Raw genomic sequence first — 24,090 nt, forward strand, 5'->3', positions numbered from 1 at the left:
AGCTACCATTGTCCCCAGTGTCCTTCTCAACCTGGCCTTTGCATTGGTAAATGCTTCCAACTTTATCATACATCCCTAAAATATTAGCCCATATTTTTAACCATTTCCCCATTTTCATCATTTGTGCTGACCATTTTCCATGCTTCCCCAAATAACCATGTCACTGCCTTCCAAGTGAACTGCCCCTAGCCTGCTTTTTGACTATGCCTCTGCCTACCGTTTGGACTGCCTCCACGTGAACTGACCCTGGCCTGTTTTTTGACTATGCCTCTGCCTACCGTTTGGACTGCTTCCACGTGAACTGACCCTGGCCTGTTTTATGGACTATGCTTTTGCCTACCACTTGGATAGATCTGTTGCCCTGCTACTGTAGTACACAGGGGTCTCACATAGGTGAGGGGCTCCAGAATTGTTTTTCCGAATGGAAAAAAACTATTTTTTTTTGTTTTCTCCGGGTTTCGGAAATTCCGGATTAGGTTCTGGAGTCCGGAGGCTTCATAGAGATTTGGGTGGGTCGAAGCCTCTACCCCTGTGCCCCTGTGCACAGGTCTTACCTGATTGCGGCCCTCAGCCTGCTGCTGACTTACTGCCATCATGCCTCTGCCTGCCGCATCAATGGACCACACTGCTACCTGGACTATGCAAATAATTGGCTGTAGCAAGGGGCAGTATGTTTATGAAGAGCTGGAGAGCGGTACAATGAGTGTCTGCAGGTAACAGTGTACCAGGACCAATATTATGGCTGTGCTGGCTGTCTCTGCCTGGACAATTTCTATGGACTGTGCTGTGCTGCCAATATCCTTGTGCCGACTATAGACAATATTCCTGCCTGCTGCCTGGATAATTACTACTGCTGTCGCTAAGCACATCCCTGCCTGCTGCCTGGACCAATGCTCTCCTCTGTGGATACTACTAAAAGCACAGGTAATGCTTTTTTTTTTTACCCTTTCTGCAATAGCATTTATTTTGGATGGTAATTCTTGGTATGTACATGCTATGTGTTAGAAATATGAAGGGCCTTCAAAAATGATAGGTTGCCAGGAAATTATATATGTCATTTATGCTCCTAGAATGCCTGATGGTGCTACTTGGATGTTGGGCCTCTGTATGTGGCCAGGCTGTGTAAAAGGCTCACACATGTGGTATCACCATACTCAGGAGGAGTAGCAGAATGTATTTTGGGGTGTCATCTTTGCTATGTATATGCTATGTGTTGGAAATATCTGATAAATGGTCAACTTTGTGTAAAAAAAAATGCGTTTTCATTTTTTTTTCCACATTTTCCAAAAACTTCTGGAAAAAAATGACCTGTTCAAAAGACTCATTATGCCTCATAGATTATACGTTGGGGAGTTTGCTTTCCAAAATGGGGTCATTTCATTTTAGGGGCAATTCCATTGTCCTGGTGCTCCAGGGCCTTCAAAAGTGTAATAGGTGGTTGAGAAATGAGATGTGTCATTTATGCTCGTAGAACGCCTGAAGGTGCTACTTCAATGTTGGGCCGTATGTGGCCAGGCTGTGTAAAAGTCTCACACATGTGGTATCACCATACTCGGGAAGAGTAGCAGAATGTATTTTGGGGTGTAATTTGTTGTATGCATATGCTCTGTGAGAGAAATAACCTGTTAATATGACAATTTTGTAAAAAAAAAAAAAAAAAAAAATCCTAATTTTGCAAACAGTTTTAGGAAAAAATTACCACTTAAAAAAACTCACCATGCTACTTAATACCTTGAAAATGTCTACTTTCTAAAAAGGGGTCATTTGGGGGGTATTTGTACTTTCCTGACTTGTTAGTGTATCAAAAATGAGATAGGCCTTCAGTACATCAGGTGTGATCAATTTTAGTGATTGGCACCAGTTTGTAGACTCTATAACTTTCACAAAGACCAAATAATTTACACTTATGTGGATTATGTTTACCGAAGATATGTAGCAGTATAAATTTTGGCCAAAATTTATGAAGAAAAATGACTAATTTGCAAAATTTTATGACAGAAACAAAGAAAAAGGCATTTTTTTCACAAAATTTACGGACTTTTTTATTTATACCACAAAAAAATTAAAAAAACCTAGTGATTAAATACCACCAAAAGAAAGCTCTATTTGTGTGAAAAAAAGGACGCAAATTTCATTTGGGTACAGCGTTGCATGACTGAGTAGTTGTCATTCAAAGTGTGAGCGCTGAAAGCTGAAAATTGGTCTGGGCAGAAAGGGGGTGTAAGTGCACTGTATTGAGATGGTTAAACAAAAGATGGACATGCGATTGTGTCTGTCAGAGCTGCGTGTGCATCCACTTCTATGGGCTGCCTGCACACAAGGTGGAAGAACACACATTTGCCAGTGGCTCTGCATGAAGGATGGCACTAATCTGTCATCTGAATGAGCCCCTATGATCCTACTAGCACCTATTCCCACTCACGTCCTTCAGCATATTTTTCTGAAATGTATATGGCACAACTGGAGACCAAGGGTCTCAAAACGTGTTATTTCAAGCTAAAATTAGACATTGTTATGATTGTTCGGCAGATCCTGCATTACTATCTAGCTTCCCACATTTCTTTTGGTTTAAGGTAAGGGAGGGATTCTACACGTATTGTGCAAATATATTATTAATGGCTATCAAGCTTCAAAAGAAAACAGGAATCCATTTATGTGAATTAAAATGCTGGATGTGTAGCCTTGGTTCTTGTGTTTACAATATGATGTCTCATTCCCAACAGGGAAAAGGTGCAAAGCGATCCCTCTAAGAGCTCTATCTAATAGCTCAGTATGCATGCTATATTGAATCATTGGTGGTGAGAAAATATTGATTTATTAATTCAACATTTAGTAAATATAAAAAAAAAAATCTGTTTTGTTTATGTGGAAAATATTTGTTTGGTGGATCTATATGTGGCTGTACACATGGAAGATAAACTACACAGAGGATATTAGCTATTTTTTTATTTTCTATTTTTATTTTATTTTATCCATGACAGAAGGGAAACATTTTTTGATTCATTTACTTGCTGTATACACTATATACTGTATGTTTAGACAATGTCTAGGAAGTGCTATTGAACCAGGTATACGGGCCATGAATCTATGAAACCTTGTAAACATCAAAAGTTGGCCATACATGGATCAAAATTTGGCTGGTTCAGCAGGGACAAGCCGTATTGCAATCCATGTGTGGCACTGTGGTTGAACAGAAGTCGATCTAACAACTGACTTACGTTTAGCCACCCTGTTGGTATTTTTCGCTCGATAAGCATGGCAGGCAAAAGGCTGCAGCACTGATCTGTATATTGTGACAGCGTGGGAGTCTTTCCACTGTCTGAATACAAAGACACAGATGGGAGGATTCCCCCATCCACCTTGAAATTGTTCATGGGGGAATCGGGTCAGGTTTTTTTTTTTGTTAAGCCTGCTAAAAGCCAAAACCCCCGCCATTACATTCTAACTACCATCATACATAATCCTTCCTTTTTGCCAGGTTATGAAGAACCAATGTGGTATGACTACCAGCCAAAACAGGGTTTTAGGCTGATATATAACCTGATCACTATGAAAGGGGTTCTATCCTTCCCCTTCCTACAATCCTTCCATAAAGACCCCTCCTCAATTCTTCCAATACCTAGAGCTAAAAAATTATGTGGAACATACCCTTAAACACAGCAACTCACCCCTCTCCTTGACTCCTTCTGAAAAATTATATTTCAATATTCCACTGGGAAAGTGAATGGTGTGCTTACTATACTCACCCATTTTAGAATCAGAGTACAACCCATTTGAATACATCCAGGAAATGACCTTTAGTGGGATGAGTGGCTCAAGATATTGAATATAAATGACTCCTGGCTCAATTAATTCTACACTTGTAGAAGCCAATTATCAAATGTTATTTATATGGTACATGGTTTACCAAAAGCTGGCAAAGTTTCAACCTGATGCATTGAACAATTCTTCAGAGGATGTAACAAAATATCCACCTTCAAACAAATTTGATGGGACCGTTCAAAAATGAAAAGGTTCTGGATTAAGGGTCTACAAAGACGACACTGGTTTTTGCATTGCCCCAGGGTCCACTACCCTTATCCTTCTCCATTCTTCTTACCTTGCCCTTTCTTGCTTACACATCACTTTTCTTTATTGTTATTATCCCTTCTTTCTTCTACTAACACATTCTTCCTACCAAGACATACCTGAGAGGCCACATCTGAGGCTAAAAGGGTATACTGCACCGATTCACCTTTTTACCTCTTGACAGGGCTCCTTTATTGCTTTCTCAATAACCTTTATAATAGCCTATACCTAGTCTGGTGATTCGGATTCCTCTTGGTGAAAAAAAAAACATTGTTGAACATGTATTGTTTGGCTTTAACTGCACTGCTTTATTGTACCTTTATTTCTGTACAATTTCATTAAAGCTTACTAAAACTACTGTACGTCATGAGGACAAACCTAAACAATCTATTCCATTTGTATCCAGCTGTGTAGAACCTTGCGTTACATAGTTGTTGGTAAATCTCAAGGAAATTGTTCAATCAGATTGTATAGTGTATGGCTAGCTTAACATCAAATAGAAAAATAAAAGTGTGGAGGTATCTAAAGCAGAACTAAACCCATTGATTTAGCTGTTTTGAAAAACAGGTACATCAACCATTTCACTTCCAGGTCTGCTGGTCAGAGGTATTCACTTCAAATGTGACAAATGTGTTTGTATCTGCCAATAATGATTTTAGTGCATTTTTAGTGAAAATATTGATTTGGTAAACAATTGCACAAATATCGCGGGGCCTTAAAAATCAGTAACACCTTCCTTTTATTCTACTGGTTCTATGCTTCCAGAAAATGTATAGTTTGGGGGTCTTTTACAAACTCTGAAGATGTAAGGGAAAAATGAAAACCTTCTGTGATGGGAGGGCCCGTGGAACTCAGAATACATCTTATGTCTAAGTCACCCTGTGCCATCCTGGCACAGGGTGAGTGAGAAAATATATCTTGGACTACTTAAAATGGGACAGTAATATTTATCCACAACATCTCCCAGGATGTATGTAGAGACTATTATTGGTTTGGTTGATTGTGAACTCAACCTGTTAATTGAGTGAGCTGATCACATTAGCCTCCAGGACTGGCTAGGAGCCGAACTTTTGATGAATAGGCTGAGGAGGGGGGAGATTGTTGTTTGTATTGTTAATTGTAATTAGCTCCAGTTATTGTGTTTATACTACTGTGTGAAGCTCGGTGCCCACAAGTCTGTCATCTGGTCTGGGTACATTTTTTAGTTAATTAGCTCATGTTAATTAGGTTACAGTTGTATTGTTAGAGGAGGTTCCAACGGCATATAAAGTCTTGTAATTTTGATTCTAAATAAAACAGTTCATGGTAGCAACAAGCAAGTGTCGCCTTGTTTTGTGCTCAGAGAGGTTGGAATATCTGATATCTGTATACAGACTGGGGGGAAGTGGTATATGACGGAAGCACTCAAGTGGAGTGTGGGACGTTCCGTGACATTGGTGGCAGCAGTAGGATAGCTTCCTGCAGTCTGGGACATCCAAACTTCCATCTGGATCCAAGGTCCAGATAGCAGGAGAGGAGAGGTACAGATACCAGCCGCCATGGATGAGGAATTCAGAAGGAGGTTGTGAGAGATGCAGATACAGCACAGAGGACCAGCATCGGAGCAGGTCCTGCTGGGATGGTGTGATTCTATTTGCTGCAAACTCTGGAAGAAAGCGTTAGCCCGTGAGCAGCGACACCAGGGAAAAGTTCTCCCCTCCATCGAGGAAAGGTACTGGTCACAGTACGGACTGCAGGTGCGGTTTTTGGGAGAAAAACCACACAAGAAGCAGACAGCTGAATTAAGCTGGATGAGAGCTACAGAGCCCTCCGGTGGCATGTATCCCAAGCATGTCCCTGGATAGCGGATGACAGCCCAACGGAAGGCTTAAGCTACGGCGGCTTGGGACTGTTGTATGTGAAGCTGACAGGGGACCCTAACTTTGGGAGTGATTTGGAGTGGCGGGTGGACGAAATCATGGATTTCAGAAGTGCACTGGGCACAGGAAGATTTGGAGTTTCTGGCCGTTCAGGAATGGGAGCTAGAGATCACCTACAGACGGCTGCTAGACATTGCTCAGTGCCAGGGCTGGGCTCCCTTTGCCTGGGACTATCAGGAAATCCCAGCTGACAACCCAGAAATCCTGGCTGAAGAGTCGGCAATGTGGCAGAGCAATAGTGTGCTTTGCCAACCTGCCCCCACAGCTAGGGAGGCGGAGGTCTTATGGCGGATGCAGCAAGTGCTGACTGACCTTGATGATCCTGTTTCTGCATGGGATGATCTTGGATGGAGGAATGTTCCTGTCCAGCAGCATGCCAGAGAATCTGCAGCGGAAAATCTGGAGATTGCCATCCCCAAACCTGAAGTGCTGACAACCGGGCAGAGCTCTGCTAACCTCTGCCCAGCACTGATAGCATCTTCTGGATTCCATGGACAGGAGATGGTGAACCTCCATCCCCAGACACCAGTTGCAGAGACAGGGGATTTAATAGACTTTTCTGCTGAATAAGAACCATCGGGTGAGCCCCCAGCAGAAGAGTTGGGATTAGGGCCAAACTTCATTGCGCTCTGCTCAGCACTGATGGCATCTTCTGAGTTCCACGGACAGGAGATGGTGAACCTCTATCCACAGACACCAGTTATAGAGGTAGGGGATTTAATAGACTTTTCTGATGAGGAAGAACAACCTGATGAGCCTCCAGCAGAAGAGCTGCTGTTGGGGCCAAACTTCACTGTGCTCTGCCCAGCACCAACAGCAGTATCTGTGGAGTTACAACAAACTTCTCCAGCTGAAGATCTGGCAACCGGACAGAGGGTCCAAGACCTCTGCCCCACACCTGTGGCAGTTTCAGAGGCCCAGGGTGAGAAGGTGGCAATCACTTCCCAGCAGCAGATACAGGGGGAGAAGGGAGAGGAGGTGTGTGTTGTCCCTCCCCAACAGTTGGTCAGGGTGGAGGAAGCGGCCTTCCCTCCCCAGCAAAGATCAGTGCACCTGGGAGACAGTACCATAGACATGTCGTCCAAGCAACCAGATGAGGGAATGGAAAAGGAAGCAGCCGGCTCACCTCCCCAATGGCAGCTACACAGTTTGGGAGTGGAGGAAGCCAGCCTCCTGCCCCAACGGTTAGCCGGAGCGGAGGATGGGGAGTCCCCAGCAGAAGTGCTGGCAACAGGGCAGAGTGTTACCAACCTCTGCCCAGCACCGGCAACAACTACAGAGTTCCAGGGAGGCGGGGCAGTCGGCCTCCCTCCCCAACAGTTAGCCGGCACAGATGGTGTGGGGTTTCCAGCAGAAGGGCTGGCAACAGGGCCGAGGACTGCTGGACTCTGCCCTCGACTAACAGAGGATGGATTTCCTGTGAAGGTGGATGGGACTTCAGTCTCCACCTGTATACCCCAGGGATGCTGGGCAGTGGGCCCCGATCCCCAACAGCATGACAGAGTGAGCCCAGACACCCTGTCTTCTCTCCAGCGGCAGAAAGGACTCCAGGGAGAAGGGCCAGTCCAGGCCTCTCCCCAGCGGCAGATATGTTCTCTGAGAGAGGCAGAGGTTGGCTGGGTGAGTAATGCTTTGTTTGGAACAATTTATTTGGGGTACTGTGTGGGTACAGGCAGTAGAGGACTGGAACTACTTACTAACTTCGGAGTCAACCCATCTGGGGTCTCCTCCTGTGTTAGTCTTCTGCCGAAAGGGGAGAGATGTGACGGGAGGGCCCGTGGAACTCAGAATACATCTTATGTCTAAGTCACCCTGTGCCATCCTGGCACAGGGTGAGTGAGAAAATATATCTTGGACTACTTAAAATGGGACAGTAATATTTGTCCACAATATCTCCCAGGATGTATGTAGAGACTATTATTGGTTTGGTTGATTGTGAACTCAACCTGTTAATTGAGTGAGCTGATCACATTGGCCTCCAGGACTGGCTAGGAGCCGAACTTTTGATGAATAGGCTGAGGAGGGGGGAGATTGTTGTTTGCATTGTTAATTGTAATTAGCTCCAGCTATTGTGTTTATACTACTGTGTGAAGCTCGGTGGCCACAAGTCTGTCATCTGGTCTGGGTAAATTTTTTAGTTAATTAGCTCATGTTAATTAGGTTACACCTTCAGATTTAGAAAAATTTGGTTATTTACATTTTTGTGTACGTTCAATTTTCACCATTTTGCAAAAAAGTGCAATTTAAAATTTACAAATATTTGTTACTTATTAACTCACTACTGGTTAAGCTTTTATATTTAGTAGGAATTTTGTAAAATTTGCTGTGTTTATATCTGCTAATAATGATTCTAGCATCTTCTTTTTATTCAACAGGTCATGTGCTTTCAGAAAATATATGGTTTGGGGGCTCTTTTACAAACTCTGAAAGCTGTAGGGGGAAAAATAAAAAAAGCAATGGAAAAAATGCAAAAATGGTCTTGCTAGAGTGGGGACGGAAAGTATTCAGACCCCCTTAAATTTTTCACTCTTTGTTATATTGCAGCCATTTGCTGAAATCATTTAAGTTCATTTTTTTTCCTCATTAATGTACACACAGCACAACATATTGACAGAAAAACACAGAATTGTTGACATTTTTGCAGATTAAAAAATAAAAACTGAAATATCACATGGTCCTAAGTATTCAGACCCTTTGCTGTGACACTCATATATTTAACTCAGGTGCTATCCATTTCTTCTGATCATCCTTGAGATGGTTCTACACCTTCATTTGAGTCCAGCTGTGTTTGATTATACTGATTGGACTTGATTAGGAAAGCCACACACCTGTCTATAAAAGGCCTTACAGCTCACAATGCATGTCAGAGCAAATGAGAATCATGAGGTCAAAAGGAACTGCCTGAGGAGCTCAGAGACAGAATTGTGGCAAGGCACAGATCTGGCCAAGGTTACAAAAAAATTCTGCTGCACTTCCGGTTCCTAAGAGCACCTTGGCCTCCATAATCCTTAAATGGAAGACGTTTGGGACGACCAGAACACTTCCTAGAGCTGGCCAACCAGCCAAACTGAGCTATCGGGGGAGAAGAGCCTTGGTGGGAGAGGTAAAGAAGAACCCAAAGATCACTGTGGCTGAGCTCCAGAGATGCAGTCGGTAGATGGGAGAAAGTTGTAGAAAGTCAACCATCACTGCAGCCCTCCACCAGTCGGGGCTTTATGGCAGAGTGGCCCGACGGAAGCCTCTCCTCAGTGCAAGACACATGAAAGCCCACATGGAGTTTGCTAAAAAAACACCTGAAGGACTCCAAGATGGTGAAAAATAAGATTTTCTGGTCTGATGAGACCAAGATAGAATTAAGGCCAAAAAGTTCTAAGCGGTATGTGTGGAGAAACCAGGCACTGCTCATCACCTGTCCAATACAGTCCCAACAGTGAAGCATGGTGGTGGCAGCATCATGCTGTGGGGGTGTTTTTCAGCTGCAGGGACAGGACGACTGGTTGCAATCGAGGGGAAGATGAATGCGGCCAAGTACAAGGATAACCTGGACGAAAACCTTCTCCAGAGTGCTCAGGACCAAAGGAGTGGCTTCACAACAACTCCGTGACTGTTCTTGAATGGCCCAGCCAGAGCCCTGACTTAAACCCAATTGAGCATCTCTGGAGAGACCTAAAAATGGCTGTCCACCAACGTTTACCATCCAACCTGACAGAACTGGAGAGGATCTGCAAGTAGGAATGGCAGAGGATCCCCAAATCCAGGTGTGAAAAACTTGTTGCATCTTTCCCAAAAAGACTTATGGCTGTATTAGATCAAAAGGGTGCTTCTACTAAATATTGAGCAAAGGGTCTGAATACTTAGGACCATGTGATATTTTCTTTTTTAATAAATCTGAAAAAATGTCAACAATTCTGAGTTTTTCTGTCAATATGGGGTGCTGTGTGTACATTAATGAGGAAAAAAATGAACTTAAATGATTTCAGCAAATGGCTGCTATATAACAAAGAGTGAAAAATTTAAGGGGGTCTGAATACTTTCCGTCCCCACTGTAGTGAAGTTTAAAAGTGGAGCACAGGACCTGGCAGGGAAAAGGTTAAAGACACGCCATGAATGCTAACAGTTATATTTTGACATAGTTGGTCAGGCTGAAAACAAAGACACCATCTAGTTAACCAAAAGAAAACCTCTCTATATACAATCCTATACCCACTCTTGATCAAGAGTAAAGCAAAAAAAAAAAAAACAATAAAGCATGGTCCAATGTGCTCCAGTGGGGGGGTAATGTGGAGGATAAAATAGGATTTCTATAACAGCTTACCTGTAAAATGCTTTTCTTCGAGTACATCACGGGACAGAGAGCCACAGTATTTACTGAATGGGTTGTATAGGCACCACTAGGTGATGGACACTGGCACACTCTAGACAGGAAGTTTAGCCCCCTATATAACCCCTCCCCTTACTGGGAGTACCTCAGTTTTGTAGCAAAGCAATATATGTGTATTAGAAGAGGGGAGAGACCTCTGTGTCCCGTGATGTACTCGAAGAAAAGGATTTTACAGGTAAGATGTTATAAAAATCCGATTTTCTTTTTCGTACATCACGGGACACAGAGCCACAGTATATACTAAATGGTATGTCCCAGAGCAATGCTAACTGAGGGGAGGGAGACACAAACAAAAGTAGGGTGCAATCAGACCTGAGGACCTTATACCGCTGCCTGCAGCACACTGCGCCCAAAGGCGATATCCTAATGCCTTCTCACATCCACCTGATAGAATCTGGTGAATGTGTGGACTGAAGACCAAGTTGCGGCCTTGCAGATTTGAGCCATGGAGGCCTGGTGATGCACTGCCCATGAAGCACTGACATAGAGGTCGACCGATATGGGTTTTTCTCTGGCCGATGCCGATGCCGATATTTACAAATCGCGGTGGCCGATGGCCGATATGTGATGCCGATTTTTTTGGGCCGATATATTAGGCCGATTTTTTTTTTTTTTCTTTTTTTTTTTTTACCTTCATCTCATAAAATCTAACAGTTAGACCCCTTTCACAATGGGGCGTTTTTCAGGCGCTTTTGGGCTAAAAATAGCACCTGTAAAGTGCCTGTCAAACGGCTCCCCTGCAGTCTCAGTGTGATATCCCCGAGTGCTTTCACACTGAGGCGATGTGCTGGCAGGATGTTAAAAAAAAGTCCTGCAAGCAGCATCTTTGGAGCGGTGTATACCACCACTCCTGCCCATTGAAATGAATGCGCACCGCTGCCGAAGCGCCTGCAAAGCGTTTCGGCAGCGGCGCTTCAGGGGCGCATTTAACCCCTTCCTCGGCCGCTAGCTGTGTTATAAGCGCCCTGCTAGCAGCCGAATAGCGCTGCTAAAATGATGGTAAAGAGCCGCTAAAACTAGCAGCGTTTTACCGTCAACGCATGCCGCTCCAGTGTGAAAGCAACCTTCAGTGATACGGAAAATTTTTTACATTTAAACATTTATTAAACAAAACAAACCTCCAATCAGTTCACTTGTATGTAGAATTTAGATTAAAAAAAATATAAAAAAACACCTCTCTTAAATATTAAATACACAAAAACAGGTAATCAAAACTTCTGGATGAAAAAACAATGGGCTAACTTTACTGCTTAGTTTTTTTTTTAATTTATTAGTGTATTTTTTTTTTTTAAATTTCATTTGAAAGACCGCTGCGCAAATACCGTGTGACATAAAATATTGCAACAACCGCTATTTTATTCCCTAGGGTCTCTGCTAAAGAAAATATATAGAATGTTTGGGGGTTCTAAGTGATTTTCTAGCAGAAAATACAGGATTTTTACTTGTAAGCAACAAATGTCAGAAAAGATTTAGTCTTTAAATGGTTAAACTGAGAGCTTCTACACATGGAGCTCAGTTCATTCATAATTGTAAACATTGTATCCTTCAGGTTCTTTTTATTAGATTTGGCAGGCTGCCCAGAGAGGGGGAGAAGTCGCTTCACACAGGCAACTTGCACTGACTTCTATTACAGAAGTCTTTTGCAAGTCGCGCTGAAGCTATATCGGCTTTTTTTATCAGCACAATCGGCCGATGCCGATTAAGTAAAAAACACCAAATATCGGCCGGCCGATATATCGGTCGACCTCTACACTGACAGCCCTGGTAGAGTGCGCTTTGATTTGAAAAGGTGGAACTTTCCTCTTCAAACCATAAGCTTGAACAATTACCTGTGGAATCCACTTAGCAATAGTAGATTTCGACGCTGCCTGTCCTTTTTTAGGACCTTCAGGCAACACAAACAAAACATCCGTTTTGCGAATCTGAGCAGTCGCTGCCAAATAGGTTTTGACTGCTCTCACTACATCCAGAGAATGTAGTGACTTTTCTTCCGCAGAACAGGGTTCTGGAAAAAATGAAGGCAGAACAATATCCTGGTTTAGATGAAAACCTGAAACCACCTTCGGTAGAAAGCTAGGATGAGGACACAATACTACTCTATCCTTATGAATAATTAAATATGGCTCTTTACAAGAAAGAGCTGCCAATTCTTGCAGAAGAAATGGCTACCAGAAAAATTAGCTTCCTTGTCAAAAGGACCAAGGTAATATATTGTATCGGCTCAAAACGCTGTTTCTCTAATGCTGACAGAACTAAATTCAAGTCCCAAGGGTTCAGGGGAGCTCTAACCGGTGAATTAAGCCGCGTTACCCCCCTGTATAAAGCTTCGGACCAAAGAATGCGAAGCAAGCGGACGTTGAAACAACACCAACAAGGCCGAAACCTGGCCCTTGATAGTACTCAAGGCTAGCTTCATCTCTAACCCCATTTGCAGAAAAGCAAGGATTCTCCGACATACTTTCTGGGATGCCAACCGCTGGATTCACACCAGGAGACATATATAATTCCAGACTCTATAATAAATGACTCTGGAAGCTGGCTTCCTTGCATTAATCAAAGTAGAAATTACTGAGCCTGAAAGCCCACGATTCTTCAGAATGTGGGTTTCAATAGCCAAACCGTTAAATTTAGCGTTTGTAAGGTAAGATGGAACACTGGTCCCTGCGATAGCAGGTCTGGACGTGGTGGTAGGGTCTATGGGGGCCCTACCACCAACTTTACTATTTCTGCATACCAAGATCTTCTGGGCCACGCTGGGGCCACAAGAAGCACCAACTTCTTTTCCTGCTTGATCCTGCGAAGAAGTCGTGGTAGCAACAGAATAGGAGGGAATGCATAAATCAGTGAGAACTGATCCCACGGAGTCACCAACGCATCTGTCCCGCATGACAAAAATAGTGTAGCGCTAATGTAGAACAACCATATGTGTATGATATGAAGACCAATAGGTTACTCAAATCCACATATCTCAAATATAAAAAAAGGACATAAAAAGATGGAAAAGTCCAAACAGTCCTCAAGAGATGTGTCTTGCAAAATGGTAGTGGTGCTCAATATGTATATGACTTCATATTCCACATATCCATAAGCAAAGAGCATCTGGTTCCAAGATACACCACTACCAACTATAAAGAGGCTTACCGGAACGTTTGGGCCCAATAAAACCTATGTTCAATTGGGTCAAACAAGCTTGGGTCACCATCGGCTGATGAGGTTCCGTAGAAGATGGAAGAAGGTCCAGAAATGGTATATGGAACGGTGTAAGCCTCAGGGGTGATGTCCTCAGTGAAGGTGGTTACGATGAACAAAGAGAAATAAAGAAAGGCCACATAGTGTAATCCCGTATGGAAAATGTATGACGAATTTATTATAAAAGGAAAATACACTAAATACACTCACATGTAAATGGATTAAAAACAGCACTGTATAGGTATAAAATGGCGGCAGTGGGGTCCAACCCATCTGTCCCACATGCAAGTAGATCCCTTGTTCTTGACACAAAGTTGTCGATATTGTTGCTGAACCTGGACGCAAACAGATCTACATCCGGAATCCCCCATCTTTGGCATATAGCCAGGAAGATGTCGGGGTGAAGAGACCATTCCCCCCGGGAACAACTGCTGGCGACTTAAGTAGTCCGCCTGCCAGTTCTCTACCCCTGGACTGAAGATTGCTGATATGCACGGCACATGCTTTTCTGCCAAGATTAGGATCTGGTTTACCTCTCCTTGGGCTGCACGATTCCTGGTGCCCCCTTGGTGATTGATATAAGCCACTGCTGTGGCATTGTCGGATTAGATCTTGACAGAACAACCCTGCAACCTGAATATCCAGGCCTTTAGGGCTAGGTACGCCGCCCAAATCTCTAGAATGTTGATGGGTAAGGTCCTCTCGTTTTTGGACCATTTCCCTTGGACAGCCGTCTCTTCCAGAACTGCTCCCCAAACCGAAAGGCTGGCATCTGTTGTTACCACCTTCCAGGTAACTGGTAAAAAGGATTTCCCTTTCCGCAGATTCTCGGGTACCAACCACCAACTGAGGCTCTGACACACTATTGGCGACAAGCGCATTAGAAAATCTAACGTCTGAACTTTCTTGTTCCAGGCAGACAGGATACTGTTCTGCAGCAGTCTTGAACGAAACTGAGCATAGGGAACCGCTTCGAACGAAGCCACCATCTTTCCCAACAACCTCATACAAAGGCGAATAGAAGGACCCTTCTTTGCCCTGACTACCTGAACCAGCTCTTTATGGCGCTGATTTTTGCCTGGGGTAAAAACACCCTCTTCTGAGTTGTATCTATAACCAGACCCAAGTAATCTAGTCTTCTTACTAGTTTTAAAGAAGACTTCTCTAGGTTGAGGACCCAACCTAGGTATTCCATGAAGAAAAAAATACTCAAACATGAGTGTATATCCTCTAGTGGGACTTTGATTTGGGTCACTGACAGGTAGTTAAGTATTAATATATTGAGTAGAGAAGTAGAAATTAAAAAAGAAGATATTTATTATGCAAAAAAGATAAAAACATAGTAACTATGACATAACATAACATAATGAGCATTAAAATGGATGCATATACATGGAGATCAGAAGAAATAACATTGACCAATTCTATTGTATAATAACAGATAGAAAAAACCCGACATTTCGAGGTAATAAAGGGAACCACTTCTTCAGGGGTAATAAGTTTTGGTCACGACAATAATTTATATCTACGGTCAAACGAGAAAAAGGACAAGATTTAGAAGCATATACAATGCATTAAACAATTTGCTGCACTTCCAATATTGGTCCTAGATGATCATATATATAGCCAAGCATATATTGGATAATAGTATAGATAATAACCGTGTGTGCTAATATAAACATCCAAGGCATCCAAGGGGTATCAGTCGGCTGCAGACCCAGAGAGAGACCAGAAGAGGGACAAAGGCAGGTAGCTGGGACAAGAAAAGGAACAGGGACACGGAGGAACCTGAAGAGAAAAGAAGCAGTGGAGAGAGGTACCGCTGGGTGGATACCGTCCCCGGAGCTGGCAGGGGTCCCCCAAACGTCAGGAGAGCTCCACAAAGGGCGTCTCCAATGGCACCTATTGTCACTCCGTGAAGGAGTAGGACGGAACAAATTCACAGGAAGTGGTCCCCATGTCATCCCAGTCACTATGAAAGAAAAAGTATATGTGAAGGAAGACTCTATGGAAGAGAGGAAGTGATGTCAGGTACAGACAGGAAGTGACATCAGGTACAGACAGGAAGTTCCGGGTAAGAGGTGAGTGAAGAGGAAGTAGAGAGAAGACGTTGCTGGAAGTGGTAGCAGAGGAGTGAACGAAATTACACCATACGAGATGACATCTGTTATTGAAAGCGGGGGAAGTCTTTCTGGCGCTGACAGCTACCTTAACACCCGAGGCTGGGTAAAAGCCTAAAGTACGTTGGGTCTCTGTGAAAGGGGACCTAGGGAGCTGGTAAGGGGCAGCAATATCTGTAGTGGAGGCACTTTTTTGTTCAACATATCCTCACACTTAACACATCCAGTGTTTAAACTGCATGTCACCATCCATGAAATATTCCTAATATATCTCCTGGGAGAGTGTCTACATCAGTGGACTTATTGCTTTTTCGAATCAATCATTATAGATCTATATAGATAGATAGATAGATAGATCCGGAAGCCTGATCTCCCTGCTCTCCGAGCCCGCAGCGAGAAAGGCAATCTTGGGGACGATTAACCTCAGCTTTATGGGCAAATCACGGACCATCACGGACCACCCGCTCCTCTAAACACAGGGGAACATCTCAACCCCCTCCTGGTGCTTCCACAGACCTCCGCTCCTTCTTTATCCAGCCGGACGTGTCTCTGGGCGAGGAGGCCAACATGGCGCCGGTCACTTCCTTGCCTCCGCATCGGAGCTCCACTCAGGCTTCACAGCCTGCACCAGACCAACATCAGAACTCTGGGGCCCCCCGCTGGATGAAGTGATCCCCCAGGAGCATACCCGACACTCTGGAGCGGTGAGTTCTGTCCATTACCCCGACATCCAGACTGAACAGTCACGTGGGTCGCCAACAGCAATGCTGCCTACCCCTGCCCCGCTCTACACACAATGTGCAGCAGCATTCCCAAGACTGCTGAGAACGGCCTCGGATCCTCAATTCCAGAGCCTGGATCCCGCATCTCCGGCATCCCCGCCCTCCTCAGATCTCTCACAGGACTATCCTCCATTGCCTAGCCCTGCAGGCCCCCCTGCCAGAGCGCATCAGCTCCCTGAGGGGATACAGGAGGGATCCTGGGCCATGACGGTCTCATCCCCTCCCCCCAAGGCACAGAGACTATCGGGCTCCAGAGACTCTAGTGCTTCCAGGCATCACTCAACCTCCATGCCTTCATATGCACAGAAGGGAGGGGCTCTGATCCCACTCCCAGCAGTGACAGGCTCTACAAGTCCCCCCCTGCAACAACAAACTGAGATATGGTCGGATCCATGGGACTCCCTGGCAACCAGAGCACAATTACACCCTGACCGGGAGCTTCACACCCCAGTACCACTCCAGCAGGCCCATCTTCACCCCGCTGGCAATATGGCACTGCTTGGGACCCACCTCTGCTTCCCAAATGGCAAGCGTATCTAGAAGCCATACCCACAAAAGAGGATTTTAGACAGCTAATTGAAGATGTGAAATCCACTTGTCATACAGAAATCCAAGTACTCCAGACGGGTCTCAAACACCTGGCGGACAGGGTAGAGATGGCTGAAGAGGAAATCCAGGAAACCAAATTGGCGGTCCATAGGACACAACTCCAGGGGGCAGATCACAGAGAAATGCTCAGAGATATGCAAAGACATGTAGAAGATCTGGACAATAGGGGGTGCCGCAACAACATCCGCGTGAGAGGCATCTTGGAAACGGAGGGTACCGAGGACCTACAAACAACCCTACAATCTGTCTTTAATAATCTAATCAGGGAGCCGCCTAGAAAACACATAGAAATGGACAGAGCCCACAGGGCACTTCGCCCTAAAGGAGCCACTCGAGGGACATCATATGCAGAGTTAGCTCCTACACTCTTAAGGAAGAAATCATGAAGCAGGCACGCCTGGCACGTAAAGTGACCTTTGAAGATGTCCAGATACAACTATACCCCGACCTTTCCTGGATCACCCTGCAAAAACGCAGACTCCTCCAACCTCTACTACTTCTATTGCAGAAAGAAAATATCACCTATCGCTGGGGCTTCCCTTTCAGCCTCACCGCGAAGCACCAGGGCAAGTCCGCTGTACTGAGGTATCCAGAAGACCTTCGTACTTTTTGCAACATCCTTGAAATACCGGCCCCAAAACTACCGGATTGGGATATTGTCGCTACACCACAGCCGCCACCTACAATCTGGCAGAGAGTGCCCACTTCTAATCGGTCCCGGGACTCTGATTCGCAACGCAAGCCCGCCAAGCAAAAGAATCGCTGATCCGCAAATACCGCGACTTCAAACAACTACAGGACTTGAGTACTTAGGCTCAGTAAATATACCAAGTCAGACTATATTTTGTTTAATGCAATTTTGGCTCAGGATCCCCAAGGTTGCCCCCATGCCGAATTTCAGTTCGCTACACAGGGCTTGTTTCGGATGAGCTCTAGGAGTGTAGGCATAGAATTCATCACCTATCACCCCCCCTTGATAGTTAGTTAGACATGAGTTCAGGGCTTCAGGCTACGTACTGTACAGTTGATGTTTCTGGCTGGCTATGGGCTCCCGGGTGCCCCTCTCCGCCCATCTCAGTTGGGGTGGGGGTGGGAGGGCACACGGGAATCCGTCCTGACCTTGGCCTGTTGGCCTTTACAGGTTTAATAGTAACGTATGTTTTCTATGTTTATTGTGTACTAACGGTACCCTTCTTTCTTTCTCAGTCTTTCCTCTTTCCTCTCCTATCCAGTCATCACCAAGCCTACATAGCAATCATCACACAAATTCTTGGTCTCCTCCCGGAGAGTGCCTGCCCCGAACCCAGGACCTCGAACTCTAGCACGTCATCATCAGGTAAGCGCCTACCCATACAACCATACCTGTTACCATGGCCACGATTCTTTCACTGAACGTACATGGACTAAACTCTAACCTAAAAAGGCACCTGGCGCTGAGGGAGTTCAGACAGTCAGGGGCTGATATTATTATGGTCCAGGAGACCCATTATGATAAAGGGGGCTCATTTGCGTTCGCCTCCAGATACTATTCCCAGATCTATGTGGCATCGGGTACTCATAAAAGGGCAGGAGTGGCCATACTGATTAAGCGGGGAGCTCCCTTTACGTGCGTGACCCAGCATTGTGATCCTCATGGCCATTTTATTATTTTACAAGGACTGTGGCAAACACAAGAAATTACACTATGCACTTTATATGCCCCAAATACCAAACAACACAGCTTCCTATCCAGGGTATATGCCGTATCTTTAGATCTACTCCTAAGGCTCTCATAGTGGGGGGCGATTTCAATCTTAATCAATACATGCGGATCGTCAGACGGTGGGTCCCCAGGCATCATCACCTAGGGTCCTCAGGAACTCGAGACTATTTAGACAAATCTCTAGACGATATGCGCTCTTTGATGCGTGGAGGGCTCTCCGTCCAGGCGATCGGCAGTACACATTTTATTCGGCCCCCCATTGTACCCATTCCCGTATAGATTACTTTTTCGTTAATAATCACACTCTTCAGCTCACACGTAAGGCTCAAATACTCCCAATCTCATGGTCAGACCATGCCCCCTTCTTACTCACTCTAGACTTGGGCACTCCCATACGTAGACCCTATAATTGGCTGAATACATTCCTCCTCCAACACCAGCCCACTCAGGAAGAATTAAACTCCACTCTTAAACTCTATTTTATAGAGAACAATAACCAGGAAGTCATACTTACCACGCTTTGGGAAGCACATAAGGCGGTTCTCCGGGGTAAGTGTATGGCGCTCTCAGCTAAAAAAGGATGCTTTAGCTGCAAAAGTGAGTGCAGAAAGAGAACTTAGAGCACTAGAACATAAGCTTCAAACCAACCCCACAATACCTTTGCTTAAAAAAATAACTAACCTTCGTACAACTCTTAGAGACCTGGCCCTAGGCCGCGTAGAAAAAGCACTGACCAGATTGAAACAAATGTTTTATGACAAAGGCAATAAGGCTCACTCCCTCTTTGCCCACAAACTTCGCGAACGCTCCCACATGCTATCCCCGAATCAGATAAAAAACAAAATCGGGACAGCTGCTATCACACCCGGTGGAAATTGCCCGTACTTTTGCAGATATCTACAAAGATCTGTACAACAACCCTGGCCTCCCTCTCCGGAACTGACCCAAAAGATGCGTCACTATCTAGAACAAAGCGGAATTCCCCATCTCCAACCATCTGATCTGCTATTGCTTAATGCGCAGATCACGGAAGAGGAAATAGAACTGACTATCAAATCCCTACCATCTCATAAAGGCCCAGACGGTTTCCCCTATGAATACTATAAAAAATTTCTCCCCTTGTTGCTTCCCCACATGCGCAAGCTGTTTAATGCCTTCCTTCATGACATTCCCATTCCCCTAGAAATGCAGCGATCCTTTATCACCCTAATTCCCAAATCATACAAGGACCCATCCCTCTGCGCCAATTATAGACCCATTGCATTATTGAACTCCGACCTCAAAATTTTCACTAAGCTCCTATCCAACCGCCTAAATATGATCCTCCCAGCATTGGTCCACAAGGACCAGGTGGGGTTTGTCCCATTGCGGCAAGCAAGTGACAATACCAGAAGGGTGATTGACTTGGTGGACGTGGCGAACAGGGAGGGATCCGCTTCATTACTGCTGGGTTTAGACGCCGAGAAGGCTTTTGACCGTTTGGGGTGGCCCTTCCTGTTCGCTACGTTGAGCCACATGGGTTTTTGTGGACCCTTTATGCGGGCGATCAAGCACCTCTACTCCAACCCCTCCTCGCAAGTCAGAACCCACTTTGTAATCTCCACACCCTTCTCGGTAACAAATGGCACCAGACAGGGGTGCCCGTTGTCACCCCTGTTATTTGCGCTTTGCGTGGAACCCCTGGCCGCCTCGATCCGGAATAACCCGGATATACGGGGGATAGCAGTTAGAGATAGGGAGTTTAAGATCTCCCTCTTTGCCGACGACATCATTCTTACGTTAACTCGACCCCATATTACCCTCCCGGTTCTACATGTGGAATTGGATCGTTTCAGTGCTCTCTCAGGATATAAAATCAATGCATCAAAGTCAGAAGCTTTACCCATTAATATCCCTGAAGCTGAGATCACACTTTTAAAAGCCAATTTCCATTATAACTGGAAAACAACTGCATTGAAGTATTTGGGGATCTGTATCACCCCAAAATACGATACCCTATACCAAGAAAACTTCCCCCCCCTTTTCCGTTCCATTAGATCCCTACTGCTTCAGTGGAAAAAGCACCATATCTCCCTTTTAGGCCGTATAGCTTCTATCAAAATGACCATCCTCCCGAAGCTCCTATATCTTTTCCAAACTCTTCCTATACCCATACCACTTAAACACCTGAAAAAGCTTCAGTCGGACCTACTTCATTTTGTTTGGAATTATACGAGGCATAGGATACCGAAATCGGTGATGCTGTCGTCGCGTAGTGAGGGAGGCCTCGCTTTTCCTGATATTATCAAATATTACCAGGCTGCGCAATTGAAAGCGGTGGCCTCATGGTTTACTCAAAAATCATATAATAAATGGACAGAAATGGAAAAGCTTTGGCTAGCTCCAATACACCCGAATAATCTTCTATGGAATGCAAATGCGGAAGTAGCCCCCGACCGCCTGCTGGGCCCCATGTCTCTGTTACGGCGGACTTGGCGTACATTGGCTCGGCCTCATAAATTGTCCTCGGAAAGATCACCACTGACCTCTTTTGTCTGTAATCCTAAAGTGCCAGATAGCCTAACACACCAGATGTCCCACCCTTGGTCTTCTAGAAACTTATTCCATTTCGGGAGTATAGTGGGAGTATAGAACACGTAAATTGCTATCTTTTTCTGATTTACAGACCAAACACGATTTGCCGAGACAGGCATTTTACGGGTACCTACAAATTCGACATTATGCAATAACTATTGCCCTGAACTTGCAGTTCTCTTCCCCATCCCCGATTGAAACTATAATTTTAGCTGGTAACGCACAGAAAGGTATCATATCGGGAATCTATAAGATTTTAAACGCCATCTCCCTAGAAGAGCAAGGCAAACACTCCTATATGCTTAAGTGGGAGAAAATCCTTGACGAGGAACTCCCTATAGCACAATGGCAGGTGATATGGACCCAGGTAGCAAAGAGTTCAATGTGCACACTTTATAAAGAAAATGCATATAAAATCCTGTTCTTCTGTTCTCCAGATGTGCTCCATACAATTTTCCCTAATAGTTCAGATCAGTGCTGGCGATGTCAGGGAGCAAAAGGCACCTTCACACATATTTATTGGGATTGCCCACTGATTATCCCTTTTTGGGAGAGGGTCCAACACCTACTATCCCACCTTCTAGAAATGCAATTTCGAGCGTCCCCAAAGTTCTTTTTACTAGGACTATCACCACTTAAACTTCGCACACCATATAAGAAACTAGTAAGACACATACTCACAGCAGCCCGATGCATCATAGCCCTAAACTGGAAACGCCGTACTCCACCCTCTGTCGAAGACCTTTACTCTAGAATTAAGGATGTTGAACTGATGGAGAAAATGACGGCTAGAATACAAGACAGATTGGAGGCACACAACGGGGTTTGGGAGCTGTGGCATCTCCGGGAGGATCCACCATGACCAGGTACCAACTTTACTTAGATAGCCTACTTCATCTTTTCTCCCCTCTTTTCCTTTTTTCTTTTTCCTTTACTTCCATCTATCCCTCTATACTACACGTTCTAAGGATATGTTTACTCACAGGCATTAATCTGCAACTGCGTAACTGAATTAACATTTTTTATCTACATAAGGAACTGCTAAAAGTTAAACGTTGAGATAACATTGAAATTTAACACAAACTCAATACCCTTATTTCTTGAGTATATGTTTGACATTGTAGATAGATATGCTGGATAAGATTAGAGATTTTCTATGCTTCCTCATTCTGTATTGCTAACACGAATAATAATAATAATAATAATAATAAAAACTGTTATTTGGAAAAAAAAGAATATATAGGGGGGTCCGTGGTGGTTAAATTGTCATACAACCACCACTGAATACATTAACAGACAGCAAAAGAGTATATAGGGATGTGGGGGACAGGATCTGCAGGGTAAGAGAATACCTACCCAGCTTGCCAGCTAACAACTGTATTATCACAGAACCAGGAAGGGGGGGTTTAGTTTGCAGGGTCCCTTTGAGATACACAGCAGACTAGAACCTAGCCTCCTGGGGATGTATTGGGAAGACCTGGATGATCGAAGAAAAACAAAAAATAATGTAATAGGGTACAAAATGATGTAAAGTATTGGTTTGGATACTCCAAGTGAGCTCCCATGAATAGACCTATTAGTGTCAGCTGGTCAGAGAGTAGCTTATCTAAGTGAATCAGCTGCCCCAGAGTGTCTGTGGTATGCTGCAAGCAGAAAGCTGTTGAATAACAGCTGATCCTTAAATATGTGAAGCTTGTTGGGAAGTAGCCATTTCACTTCCGTTCGCAGCTGATTCACTTAGGTAAGCTACTCTCTGACTAGCTGACACTATTATTAGGTCTATTCATAGGAGCTCACTTGGATCCTTACATCCTTTTGTTACCCTATTATCTTACCCTTTAGATCCTGTCCCCCACATCCCTATATACTCTTTTGTTGTCTGTTAATGTATTCAGTGGTGGTTGTATGAGAATTCAAGCACCACGGACCTCCCCTGCCAGCTCCGGGGACGGTATCCACCCAGCGGGTCCTCTCCCCACTGCTTCTTTTCTCTTCAGGTTCCTCTGTGTCCCTGTTCCTTTTCTTGTCCCAGCTACCTGCCTTTGTCCCTCTTCTGGTCTCTCTGGGTCTGCAGCCAACTGATCCCCCTTGGATGTTTGTACTAGCACACACGGTTAGTATCTATACTATTATCCAATATATGCTTGGCTATATATATATATATATATATATATATGATCATCTAGGACCAATATTGGAAGTGCAGCAAATTGTTTAATGCATTGCATATGCTTCTAAATCTTGTCCTCTTTCTTGTTTGACCATAGATATAAATTATTGTCGTGACCAAAACTTATTACCCCTGAAGAAGTGGTTGATCCCTTTATTACCTCAAAACGTCGGGTCTTTTCTATCTGTTATTATACAATAGAATTGGTCAATGTTATTTCTTCTGATCTCCATGTATATGCATTCATTTTAATGCTCATTATGTTATGCCATAGTTAATATGTTTTTATTTTTTTTCCATATTAAATATCTTCTTTTTTAATTTCTACTTCTCTATTCAATATATTAATACTTACCTACCTGTCAGTCACCCAAATCAAAGTCCCACTAGAGGATATACACTCATGTTTGAGTAAGTTTTTCTTCATTCTATTAGGGATGTGGGTTCACTGACACTACAGCACTCCTCAGAGGTGAGACTATCTCCCCAACATAGGTAGTTGATTGTGGTGACCAAGCTTTGGTCTAAGCGGGCTACCGACTGGTCTATTAAGAGCAGGTCGTCTAAGTACGCTAT

At 44.3% G+C, this 24,090-nt stretch overlaps 1 protein-coding gene across 3 annotated transcripts in view; it reads right to left on the minus strand.

The window, feature by feature from the left end:
- Positions 1-24,090, minus strand: part of STX17 (syntaxin 17) — a 252,011-nt gene that overhangs the window by 216,755 nt on the left and 11,166 nt on the right. Inside the window, exon 1 of one of the 3 annotated variants that reach the window (XM_073630646.1) lies at positions 19,285-19,334. The exons of the other annotated variants lie outside the window; for them this stretch is intronic. The gene's annotated coding sequence lies outside the window, so the exon portion shown is untranslated. Of the gene's footprint in view, positions 1-19,284; positions 19,335-24,090 lie in introns of those variants that run through there. 3 annotated transcript variants of the gene reach the window in all.

Source organism: Aquarana catesbeiana, linkage group LG05, assembly GCF_042186555.1.
Source record: "Aquarana catesbeiana isolate 2022-GZ linkage group LG05, ASM4218655v1, whole genome shotgun sequence".
In the NCBI taxonomy this organism is placed as follows: domain Eukaryota; kingdom Metazoa; phylum Chordata; class Amphibia; order Anura; family Ranidae; genus Aquarana; species Aquarana catesbeiana.